Source organism: Osmerus mordax, chromosome 22 (genome assembly GCF_038355195.1).
Source record: "Osmerus mordax isolate fOsmMor3 chromosome 22, fOsmMor3.pri, whole genome shotgun sequence".
Taxonomy (NCBI): Eukaryota; Metazoa; Chordata; class Actinopteri; order Osmeriformes; family Osmeridae; genus Osmerus; species Osmerus mordax.
In genome coordinates this window covers 11,802,530-11,811,957 of record NC_090071.1, presented here as the reverse complement: position 1 = coordinate 11,811,957, position 9,428 = coordinate 11,802,530, and the positions used below count along the sequence as shown (strand labels likewise).

The 9,428-nt window shown below is 49.1% G+C and overlaps 26 non-coding genes across 26 annotated transcripts; all 26 read right to left on the bottom strand.

Annotated features, from left to right (window-relative positions):
• Window positions 1-212: 212 nt before the first annotated feature.
• trnaa-cgc (transfer RNA alanine (anticodon CGC)) lies at window positions 213-285 on the bottom strand. The gene has a single exon. It is a non-coding gene; the product is annotated as a tRNA-Ala (tRNA).
• A 729-nt stretch (window positions 286-1,014) lies between these two features.
• trnaa-agc (transfer RNA alanine (anticodon AGC)) lies at window positions 1,015-1,087 on the bottom strand. Its single transcript has one exon. It is a non-coding gene; the product is annotated as a tRNA-Ala (tRNA).
• A 172-nt stretch (window positions 1,088-1,259) lies between these two features.
• Window positions 1,260-1,332, bottom strand: trnaa-ugc (transfer RNA alanine (anticodon UGC)). Its single transcript has one exon. It is a non-coding gene; the product is annotated as a tRNA-Ala (tRNA).
• A 275-nt stretch (window positions 1,333-1,607) lies between these two features.
• On the bottom strand, window positions 1,608-1,680 carry trnaa-cgc (transfer RNA alanine (anticodon CGC)). Its single transcript has one exon. It is a non-coding gene; the product is annotated as a tRNA-Ala (tRNA).
• A 154-nt stretch (window positions 1,681-1,834) lies between these two features.
• Window positions 1,835-1,907, bottom strand: trnaa-agc (transfer RNA alanine (anticodon AGC)). Its single transcript has one exon. It is a non-coding gene; the product is annotated as a tRNA-Ala (tRNA).
• A 275-nt stretch (window positions 1,908-2,182) lies between these two features.
• On the bottom strand, window positions 2,183-2,255 carry trnaa-cgc (transfer RNA alanine (anticodon CGC)). Its single transcript has one exon. It is a non-coding gene; the product is annotated as a tRNA-Ala (tRNA).
• Window positions 2,256-2,409: 154 nt separating this feature from the next.
• Window positions 2,410-2,482, bottom strand: trnaa-agc (transfer RNA alanine (anticodon AGC)). Its single transcript has one exon. It is a non-coding gene; the product is annotated as a tRNA-Ala (tRNA).
• A 520-nt stretch (window positions 2,483-3,002) lies between these two features.
• On the bottom strand, window positions 3,003-3,075 carry trnaa-cgc (transfer RNA alanine (anticodon CGC)). Its single transcript has one exon. It is a non-coding gene; the product is annotated as a tRNA-Ala (tRNA).
• Window positions 3,076-3,229: 154 nt separating this feature from the next.
• On the bottom strand, window positions 3,230-3,302 carry trnaa-agc (transfer RNA alanine (anticodon AGC)). The gene has a single exon. It is a non-coding gene; the product is annotated as a tRNA-Ala (tRNA).
• Window positions 3,303-3,474: 172 nt separating this feature from the next.
• On the bottom strand, window positions 3,475-3,547 carry trnaa-ugc (transfer RNA alanine (anticodon UGC)). Its single transcript has one exon. It is a non-coding gene; the product is annotated as a tRNA-Ala (tRNA).
• Window positions 3,548-3,822: 275 nt separating this feature from the next.
• Window positions 3,823-3,895, bottom strand: trnaa-cgc (transfer RNA alanine (anticodon CGC)). Its single transcript has one exon. It is a non-coding gene; the product is annotated as a tRNA-Ala (tRNA).
• A 154-nt stretch (window positions 3,896-4,049) lies between these two features.
• On the bottom strand, window positions 4,050-4,122 carry trnaa-agc (transfer RNA alanine (anticodon AGC)). Its single transcript has one exon. It is a non-coding gene; the product is annotated as a tRNA-Ala (tRNA).
• A 172-nt stretch (window positions 4,123-4,294) lies between these two features.
• On the bottom strand, window positions 4,295-4,367 carry trnaa-ugc (transfer RNA alanine (anticodon UGC)). The gene has a single exon. It is a non-coding gene; the product is annotated as a tRNA-Ala (tRNA).
• A 275-nt stretch (window positions 4,368-4,642) lies between these two features.
• On the bottom strand, window positions 4,643-4,715 carry trnaa-cgc (transfer RNA alanine (anticodon CGC)). The gene has a single exon. It is a non-coding gene; the product is annotated as a tRNA-Ala (tRNA).
• Window positions 4,716-4,869: 154 nt separating this feature from the next.
• trnaa-agc (transfer RNA alanine (anticodon AGC)) lies at window positions 4,870-4,942 on the bottom strand. The gene has a single exon. It is a non-coding gene; the product is annotated as a tRNA-Ala (tRNA).
• A 172-nt stretch (window positions 4,943-5,114) lies between these two features.
• On the bottom strand, window positions 5,115-5,187 carry trnaa-agc (transfer RNA alanine (anticodon AGC)). The gene has a single exon. It is a non-coding gene; the product is annotated as a tRNA-Ala (tRNA).
• A 502-nt stretch (window positions 5,188-5,689) lies between these two features.
• Window positions 5,690-5,762, bottom strand: trnaa-agc (transfer RNA alanine (anticodon AGC)). Its single transcript has one exon. It is a non-coding gene; the product is annotated as a tRNA-Ala (tRNA).
• A 172-nt stretch (window positions 5,763-5,934) lies between these two features.
• trnaa-ugc (transfer RNA alanine (anticodon UGC)) lies at window positions 5,935-6,007 on the bottom strand. The gene has a single exon. It is a non-coding gene; the product is annotated as a tRNA-Ala (tRNA).
• Window positions 6,008-6,500: 493 nt separating this feature from the next.
• trnaa-ugc (transfer RNA alanine (anticodon UGC)) lies at window positions 6,501-6,573 on the bottom strand. Its single transcript has one exon. It is a non-coding gene; the product is annotated as a tRNA-Ala (tRNA).
• Window positions 6,574-7,075: 502 nt separating this feature from the next.
• On the bottom strand, window positions 7,076-7,148 carry trnaa-cgc (transfer RNA alanine (anticodon CGC)). Its single transcript has one exon. It is a non-coding gene; the product is annotated as a tRNA-Ala (tRNA).
• A 729-nt stretch (window positions 7,149-7,877) lies between these two features.
• trnaa-agc (transfer RNA alanine (anticodon AGC)) lies at window positions 7,878-7,950 on the bottom strand. Its single transcript has one exon. It is a non-coding gene; the product is annotated as a tRNA-Ala (tRNA).
• A 172-nt stretch (window positions 7,951-8,122) lies between these two features.
• trnaa-ugc (transfer RNA alanine (anticodon UGC)) lies at window positions 8,123-8,195 on the bottom strand. The gene has a single exon. It is a non-coding gene; the product is annotated as a tRNA-Ala (tRNA).
• A 275-nt stretch (window positions 8,196-8,470) lies between these two features.
• trnaa-cgc (transfer RNA alanine (anticodon CGC)) lies at window positions 8,471-8,543 on the bottom strand. Its single transcript has one exon. It is a non-coding gene; the product is annotated as a tRNA-Ala (tRNA).
• Window positions 8,544-8,697: 154 nt separating this feature from the next.
• On the bottom strand, window positions 8,698-8,770 carry trnaa-agc (transfer RNA alanine (anticodon AGC)). The gene has a single exon. It is a non-coding gene; the product is annotated as a tRNA-Ala (tRNA).
• A 275-nt stretch (window positions 8,771-9,045) lies between these two features.
• trnaa-cgc (transfer RNA alanine (anticodon CGC)) lies at window positions 9,046-9,118 on the bottom strand. Its single transcript has one exon. It is a non-coding gene; the product is annotated as a tRNA-Ala (tRNA).
• Window positions 9,119-9,272: 154 nt separating this feature from the next.
• On the bottom strand, window positions 9,273-9,345 carry trnaa-agc (transfer RNA alanine (anticodon AGC)). The gene has a single exon. It is a non-coding gene; the product is annotated as a tRNA-Ala (tRNA).
• Between the last annotated feature and the right edge of the window lie 83 nt (window positions 9,346-9,428).

The window sequence follows — 9,428 nt, the reverse complement described above, 5'->3', positions numbered from 1 at the left end:
TACTTGACATCAATTTGAATCTCACAGGGATTGCGAGTATCGATTCCCCTGCATATGACAGGCAAAGGAAGCGCTGCAGCGTTTGAGCTAACTCGCACTTCCCCTGCTCCTACCTGGGAGAGTTGAATCGTCCCACACTTTGGAGCTGCTTTTCCGAAACACGTGCAAAGGTTGTTGTGGAACAGAGCTCCATTTTTCAATGAAAAAGCTGTTGGAGAATGCGGGCATCGATCCCGCTGCCTCTCGCATGCGAAGCAAGCGCTCTACCACTTGAGCTAATTCCCCCATATTAAGCTCCTCGTTGGGGAACTTGTTAGCATCAGCATGAGGACCCAAATTGTATTAGGCCAATCGTGTCGTCATCCTTCATGCCAATGCGATTCTTGTAAATGTTGCTTTGGAAAGGAACTAAATCTTGCCAGTTAAACAGCATCACCTGTGGAGGATGCGGGCATCGATCCCGCTACCTCTCGCATGCTAAGCGAGCTCTCTACCATTTGAGCTAATCCCCCATGTAGAGTTCCTCGTTGGGGAACTTGTGAGCGTCAGCATGAGTACAGTCTGGTTCGACTGCTTACTTGACATCAATTTGAATCTCACAGGGATTGCGAGTATCGATTCCCCTGCATATGACAGGCAAAGGAAGCGCTGCAGCGTTTGAGCTAACTCGCACTTCCCTTGCTCCTACCTGGGAGAGTTGAATCGTCCCACACTTTGGAGCTGCTTTTCCGAAACACGTGCAAAGGTTGTTGTGGAACGGAGCTCCATTTTTCAATGAAAAAGCTGTTGGAGAATGCGGGCATTGATCCCGCTGCCTCTCGCATGCGAAGCAAGCGCTCTACCACTTGAGCTAATTCCCCCATACTAAGCTCCTCGTTGGGGAACTAGTTAGCATCAGCATGAGGACCCAAATTGTATTAGGCCAATCGTGTCGTCATCCTTCATGCCAATGCGATTCTTGTAGATGTTGCTTTGGAAAGGAACTAAATCTTGCCAGTTAAACAGCATCACCTGTGGAGGATGCGGGCATCGATCCCGCTACCTCTCGCATGCTAAGCGAGCGCTCTACCATTTGAGCTAATCCCCCACCTTACATGTGTGTATTTTCCTTGGAAGAGTTAAAAACTGCTCAGTCTTGAGTCACAATCGACAATCTGGCTCGACTGCTTACTTGACATCAATTTGAATCTCACAGGGATTGCGAGTATCGATTCCCCTGCGTAAGAAACTCAATCTTGCCAGTTAAACAGCATCACCTATGGAGGATGCGGGCATCGATCCCGCTACCTCTCGCATGCAAAGCGAGCGCTCTACCATTTGAGCTAATCCCCCATGTAGAGTTCCTCGTTGGGGAACTTGTGAGCGTCAGCATGAGTACAGTCTGGTTCGACTGCTTACTTGACATCAATTTGAATCTCACAGGGATTGCGAGTATCGATTCCCCTGCATATGACAGGCAAAGGAAGCGCTGCAGCGTTTGAGCTAACTCGCACTTCCCTTGCTCCTACCTGGGAGAGTTGAATCGTCCCACACTTTGGAGCTGCTTTTCCGAAACACGTGCAAAGGTTGTTGTGGAACGGAGCTCCATTTTTCAATGAAAAAGCTGTTGGAGAATGCGGGCATCGATCCCGCTGCCTCTCGCATGCGAAGCAAGCGCTCTACCACTTGAGCTAATTCCCCCATATTAAGCTCCTCGTTGGGGAACTTGTTAGCATGAGCATGAGGACCCAAATTGTATTAGGCCAATCGTGTCGTCATCCTTCATGCCAATGCGATTCTTGTAAATGTTGCTTTGGAAAGGAACTAAATCTTGCCAGTTAAACAGCATCACCTGTGGAGGATGCGGGCATCGATCCCGCTACCTCTCGCATGCTAAGCGAGCGCTCTACCATTTGAGCTAATCCCCCATGTAGAGTTCCTCGTTGGGGAACTTGTGAGCGTCAGCATGAGTACAGTCTGGTTCGACTGCTTACTTGACATCAATTTGAATCTCACAGGGATTGCGAGTATCGATTCCCCTGCATATGACAGGCAAAGGAAGCGCTGCAGCGTTTGAGCTAACTCGCACTTCCCTTGCTCCTACCTGGGAGAGTTGAATCGTCCCACACTTTGGAGCTGCTTTTCCGAAACACGTGCAAAGGTTGTTGTGGAACGGAGCTCCATTTTTCAATGAAAAAGCTGTTGGAGAATGCGGGCATCGATCCCGCTGCCTCTCGCATGCGAAGCAAGCGCTCTACCACTTGAGCTAATTCCCCCATACTAAGCTCCTCGTTGGGGAACTTGTTAGCATCAGCATGAGGACCCAAATTGTATTAGGCCAATCGTGTCGTCATCCTTCATGCCAATGCGATTCTTGTAGATGTTGCTTTGGAAAGGAACTAAATCTTGCCAGTTAAACAGCATCACCTGTGGAGGATGCGGGCATCGATCCCGCTACCTCTCGCATGCTAAGCGAGCGCTCTACCATTTGAGCTAATCCCCCACCTTACATGTGTGTATTTTCCTTGGAAGAGTTAAAAACTGCTCAGTCTTGAGTCACAATCGACAATCTGGCTCGACTGCTTACTTGACATCAATTTGAATCTCACAGGGATTGCGAGTATCGATTCCCCTGCGTAAGAAACTAAATCTTGCCAGTTAAACAGCATCACCTGTGGAGGATGTGGGCATCGATCCCGCTACCTCTCGCATGCAAAGCGAGCGCTCTACCATTTGAGCTAATCCCCCATGTAGAGTTCCTCGTTGGGGAACTTGTGAGCGTCAGCATGAGTACAGTCTGGTTCGACTGCTTACTTGACATCAATTTGAATCTCACAGGGATTGCGAGTATCGATTCCCCTGCATATGACAGGCAAAGGAAGCGCTGCAGCGTTTGAGCTAACTCGCACTTCCCTTGCTCCTACCTGGGAGAGTTGAATCGTCCCACACTTTGGAGCTGCTTTTCCGAAACACGTGCAAAGGTTGTTGTGGAACGGAGCTCCATTTTTCAATGAAAAAGCTGTTGGAGAATGCGGGCATCGATCCCGCTGCCTCTCGCATGCGAAGCAAGCGCTCTACCACTTGAGCTAATTCCCCCATATTAAGCTCCTCGTTGGGGAACTTGTTAGCATCAGCATGAGGACCCAAATTGTATTAGGCCAATCGTGTCGTCATCCTTCATGCCAATGCGATTCTTGTAGATGTTGCTTTGGAAAGGAACTAAATCTTGCCAGTTAAACAGCATCACCTGTGGAGGATGCGGGCATCGATCCCGCTACCTCTCGCATGCTAAGCGAGCGCTCTACCATTTGAGCTAATCCCCCACCTTACGTGTGTGTATTTTCCTTGGAAGAGTTAACAACTGCTCAGTCTTGAGTCACAATCGACAATCTGGCTCGACTGCTTACTTGACATCAATTTGAATCTCACAGGGATTGCGAGTATCGATTCCCCTGCGTAAGAAACTAAATCTTGCCAGTTAAACAGCATCACCTATGGAGGATGCGGGCATCGATCCCGCTACCTCTCGCATGCAAAGCGAGCGCTCTACCATTTGAGCTAATCCCCCATGTAGAGTTCCTCGTTGGGGAACTTGTGAGCGTCAGCATGAGTACAGTCTGGTTCGACTGCTTACTTGACATCAATTTGAATCTCACAGGGATTGCGAGTATCGATTCCCCTGCATATGACAGGCAAAGGAAGCGCTGCAGCGTTTGAGCTAACTCGCACTTCCCTTGCTCCTACCTGGGAGAGTTGAATCGTCCCACACTTTGGAGCTGCTTTTCCGAAACACGTGCAAAGGTTGTTGTGGAACGGAGCTCCATTTTTCAATGAAAAAGCTGTTGGAGAATGCGGGCATCGATCCCGCTGCCTCTCGCATGCGAAGCAAGCGCTCTACCACTTGAGCTAATTCCCCCATATTAAGCTCCTCGTTGGGGAACTTGTTAGCATCAGCATGAGGACCCAAATTGTATTAGGCCAATCGTGTCGTCATCCTTCATGCCAATGCGATTCTTGTAGATGTTGCTTTGGAAAGGAACTAAATCTTGCCAGTTAAACAGCATCACCTGTGGAGGATGCGGGCATCGATCCCGCTACCTCTCGCATGCTAAGCGAGCGCTCTACCATTTGAGCTAATCCCCCACCTTACGTGTGTGTATTTTCCTTGGAAGAGTTAACAACTGCTCAGTCTTGAGTCACAATCGACAATCTGGCTCGACTGCTTACTTGACATCAATTTGAATCTCACAGGGATTGCGAGTATCGATTCCCCTGCGTAAGAAACTAAATCTTGCCAGTTAAACAGCATCACCTATGGAGGATGCGGGCATCGATCCCGCTACCTCTCGCATGCAAAGCGAGCGCTCTACCATTTGAGCTAATCCCCCATGTAGAGTTCCTCGTTGGGGAACTTGTGAGCGTCAGCATGAGTACAGTCTGGTTCGACTGCTTACTTGACATCAATTTGAATCTCACAGGGATTGCGAGTATCGATTCCCCTGCATATGACAGGCAAAGGAAGCGCTGCAGCGTTTGAGCTAACTCGCACTTCCCTTGCTCCTACCTGGGAGAGTTGAATCGTCCCACACTTTGGAGCTGCTTTTCCGAAACACGTGCAAAGGTTGTTGTGGAACGGAGCTCCATTTTTCAATGAAAAAGCTGTTGGAGAATGCGGGCATCGATCCCGCTGCCTCTCGCATGCGAAGCAAGCGCTCTACCACTTGAGCTAATTCCCCCATACTAAGCTCCTCGTTGGGGAACTTGTTAGCATCAGCATGAGGACCCAAATTGTATTAGGCCAATCGTGTCGTCATCCTTCATGCCAATGCGATTCTTGTAGATGTTGCTTTGGAAAGGAACTAAGTCTTGCCAGTTAAACAGCATCACCTGTGGAGGATGCGGGCATCGATCCCGCTACCTCTCGCATGCTAAGCGAGCGCTCTACCATTTGAGCTAATCCCCCACCTTACATGTGTGTATTTTCCTTGGAAGAGTTAAAAACTGCTCAGTCTTGAGTCACAATCGACAATCTGGCTCGACTGCTTACTTGACATCAATTTGAATCTCACAGGGATTGCGAGTATCGATTCCCCTGCGTAAGAAACTAAATCTTGCCAGTTAAACAGCATCACCTGTGGAGGATGCGGGCATCGATCCCGCTACCTCTCGCATGCTAAGCGAGCGCTCTACCATTTGAGCTAATCCCCCATGTAGAGTTCCTCGTTGGGGAACTTGTGAGCGTCAGCATGAGTACAGTCTGGTTCGACTGCTTACTTGACATCAATTTGAATCTCACAGGGATTGCGAGTATCGATTCCCCTGCATATGACAGGCAAAGGAAGCGCTGCAGCGTTTGAGCTAACTCGCACTTCCCTTGCTCCTACCTGGGAGAGTTGAATCGTCCCACACTTTGGAGCTGCTTTTCCGAAACACGTGCAAAGGTTGTTGTGGAACGGAGCTCCATTTTTCAATGAAAAAGCTGTTGGAGAATGCGGGCATCGATGCCGCTGCCTCTCGCATGCGAAGCAAGCGCTCTACCACTTGAGCTAATTCCCCCATACTAAGCTCCTCGTTGGGGAACTTGTTAGCATCAGCATGAGGACCCAAATTGTATTAGGCCAATCGTGTCGTCATCCTTCATGCCAATGCGATTCTTGTAGATGTTGCTTTGGAAAGGAACTAAATCTTGCCAGTTAAACAGCATCACCTGTGGAGGATGCGGGCATCGATCCCGCTACCTCTCGCATGCTAAGCGAGCGCTCTACCATTTGAGCTAATCCCCCACCTTACATGTGTGTATTTTCCTTGGAAGAGTTAAAAACTGCTCAGTCTTGAGTCACAATCGACAATCTGGCTCGACTGCTTACTTGACATCAATTTGAATCTCACAGGGATTGCGAGTATCGATTCCCCTGCGTAAGAAACTAAATCTTGCCAGTTAAACAGCATCACCTATGGAGGATGCGGGCATCGATCCCGCTACCTCTCGCATGCAAAGCGAGCGCTCTACCATTTGAGCTAATCCCCCATGTAGAGTTCCTCGTTGGGGAACTTGTGAGCGTCAGCATGAGTACAGTCTGGTTCGACTGCTTACTTGACATCAATTTGAATCTCACAGGGATTGCGAGTATCGATTCCCCTGCATATGACAGGCAAAGGAAGCGCTGCAGCGTTTGAGCTAACTCGCACTTCCCTTGCTCCTACCTGGGAGAGTTGAATCGTCCCACACTTTGGAGCTGCTTTTCCGAAACACGTGCAAAGGTTGTTGTGGAACGGAGCTCCATTTTTCAATGAAAAAGCTGTTGGAGAATGCGGGCATCGATCCCGCTGCCTCTCGCATGCGCTCTACCACTTGAGCTAATTCCCCCATATTAAGCTCCTCGTTGGGGAACTTGTTAGCATCAGCATGAGGACCCAAATTGTATTAGGCCAATCGTGTCGTCATCCTTCATGCCAATGCGATTCTTATAAATGTTGCTTTGGAAAGGAACTAAATCTTGCCAGTTAAACAGCATCACCTGTGGAGGATGCGGGCATCGATCCCGCTACCTCTCGCATGCAAAGCGAGCGCTCTACCATTTGAGCTAATCCCCCATGTAGAGTTCCTCGTTGGGGAACTTGTGAGCGTCAGCATGAGTACAGTCTGGTTCGACTGCTTACTTGACATCAATTTGAATCTCACAGGGATTGCGAGTATCGATTCCCCTGCGTAAGAAACTAAATCTTGCCAGTTAAACAGCATCACCTGTGGAGGATGTGGGCATCGATCCCGCTACCTCTCGCATGCAAAGCGAGCGCTCTACCATTTGAGCTAATCCCCCATGTAGAGTTCCTCGTTGGGGAACTTGTGAGCGTCAGCATGAGTACAGTCTGGTTCGACTGCTTACTTGACATCAATTTGAATCTCACAGGGATTGCGAGTATCGATTCCCCTGCATATGACAGGCAAAGGAAGCGCTGCAGCGTTTGAGCTAACTCGCACTTCCCCTGCTCCTACCTGGGAGAGTTGAATCGTCCCACACTTTGGAGCTGCTTTTCCGAAACACGTGCAAAGGTTGTTGTGGAACAGAGCTCCATTTTTCAATGAAAAAGCTGTTGGAGAATGCGGGCATCGATCCCGCTGCCTCTCGCATGCGAAGCAAGCGCTCTACCACTTGAGCTAATTCCCCCATATTAAGCTCCTCGTTGGGGAACTTGTTAGCATCAGCATGAGGACCCAAATTGTATTAGGCCAATCGTGTCGTCATCCTTCATGCCAATGCGATTCTTGTAAATGTTGCTTTGGAAAGGAACTAAATCTTGCCAGTTAAACAGCATCACCTGTGGAGGATGCGGGCATCGATCCCGCTACCTCTCGCATGCTAAGCGAGCTCTCTACCATTTGAGCTAATCCCCCATGTAGAGTTCCTCGTTGGGGAACTTGTGAGCGTCAGCATGAGTACAGTCTGGTTCGACTGCTTACTTGACATCAATTTGAATCTCACAGGGATTGCGAGTATCGATTCCCCTGCATATGACAGGCAAAGGAAGCGCTGCAGCGTTTGAGCTAACTCGCACTTCCCTTGCTCCTACCTGGGAGAGTTGAATCGTCCCACACTTTGGAGCTGCTTTTCCGAAACACGTGCAAAGGTTGTTGTGGAACGGAGCTCCATTTTTCAATGAAAAAGCTGTTGGAGAATGCGGGCATTGATCCCGCTGCCTCTCGCATGCGAAGCAAGCGCTCTACCACTTGAGCTAATTCCCCCATACTAAGCTCCTCGTTGGGGAACTAGTTAGCATCAGCATGAGGACCCAAATTGTATTAGGCCAATCGTGTCGTCATCCTTCATGCCAATGCGATTCTTGTAGATGTTGCTTTGGAAAGGAACTAAATCTTGCCAGTTAAACAGCATCACCTGTGGAGGATGCGGGCATCGATCCCGCTACCTCTCGCATGCTAAGCGAGCGCTCTACCATTTGAGCTAATCCCCCACCTTACATGTGTGTATTTTCCTTGGAAGAGTTAAAAACTGCTCAGTCTTGAGTCACAATCGACAATCTGGCTCGACTGCTTACTTGACATCAATTTGAATCTCACAGGGATTGCGAGTATCGATTCCCCTGCGTAAGAAACTCAATCTTGCCAGTTAAACAGCATCACCTATGGAGGATGCGGGCATCGATCCCGCTACCTCTCGCATGCAAAGCGAGCGCTCTACCATTTGAGCTAATCCCCCATGTAGAGTTCCTCGTTGGGGAACTTGTGAGCGTCAGCATGAGTACAGTCTGGTTCGACTGCTTACTTGACATCAATTTGAATCTCACAGGGATTGCGAGTATCGATTCCCCTGCATATGACAGGCAAAGGAAGCGCTGCAGCGTTTGAGCTAACTCGCACTTCCCTTGCTCCTACCTGGGAGAGTTGAATCGTCCCACACTTTGGAGCTGCTTTTCCGAAACACGTGCAAAGGTTGTTGTGGAACGGAGCTCCATTTTTCAATGAAAAAGCTGTTGGAGAATGCGGGCATCGATCCCGCTGCCTCTCGCATGCGAAGCAAGCGCTCTACCACTTGAGCTAATTCCCCCATATTAAGCTCCTCGTTGGGGAACTTGTTAGCATGAGCATGAGGACCCAAATTGTATTAGGCCAATCGTGTCGTCATCCTTCATGCCAATGCGATTCTTGTAAATGTTGCTTTGGAAAGGAACTAAATCTTGCCAGTTAAACAGCATCACCTGTGGAGGATGCGGGCATCGATCCCGCTACCTCTCGCATGCTAAGCGAGCGCTCTACCATTTGAGCTAATCCCCCATGTAGAGTTCCTCGTTGGGGAACTTGTGAGCGTCAGCATGAGTACAGTCTGGTTCGACTGCTTACTTGACATCAATTTGAATCTCACAGGGATTGCGAGTATCGATTCCCCTGCATATGACAGGCAAAGGAAGCGCTGCAGCGTTTGAGCTAACTCGCACTTCCCTTGCTCCTACCTGGGAGAGTTGAATCGTCCCACACTTTGGAGCTGCTTTTCCGAAACACGTGCAAAGGTTGTTGTGGAACGGAGCTCCATTTTTCAATGAAAAAGCTGTTGGAGAATGCGGGCATCGATCCCGCTGCCTCTCGCATGCGAAGCAAGCGCTCTACCACTTGAGCTAATTCCCCCATACTAAGCTCCTCGTTGGGGAACTTGTTAGCATCAGCATGAGGACCCAAATTGTATTAGGCCAATCGTGTCGTCATCCTTCATGCCAATGCGATTCTTGTAGATGTTGCTTTGGAAAGGAACTAAATCTTGCCAGTTAAACAGCATCACCTGTGGAGGATGCGGGCATCGATCCCGCTACCTCTCGCATGCTAAGCGAGCGCTCTACCATTTGAGCTAATCCCCCACCTTACATGTGTGTATTTTCCTTGGAAGAGTTAAAAACTGCTCAGTCTTGAGTCACAATCGACAATCTGGCTCGACTGCTTA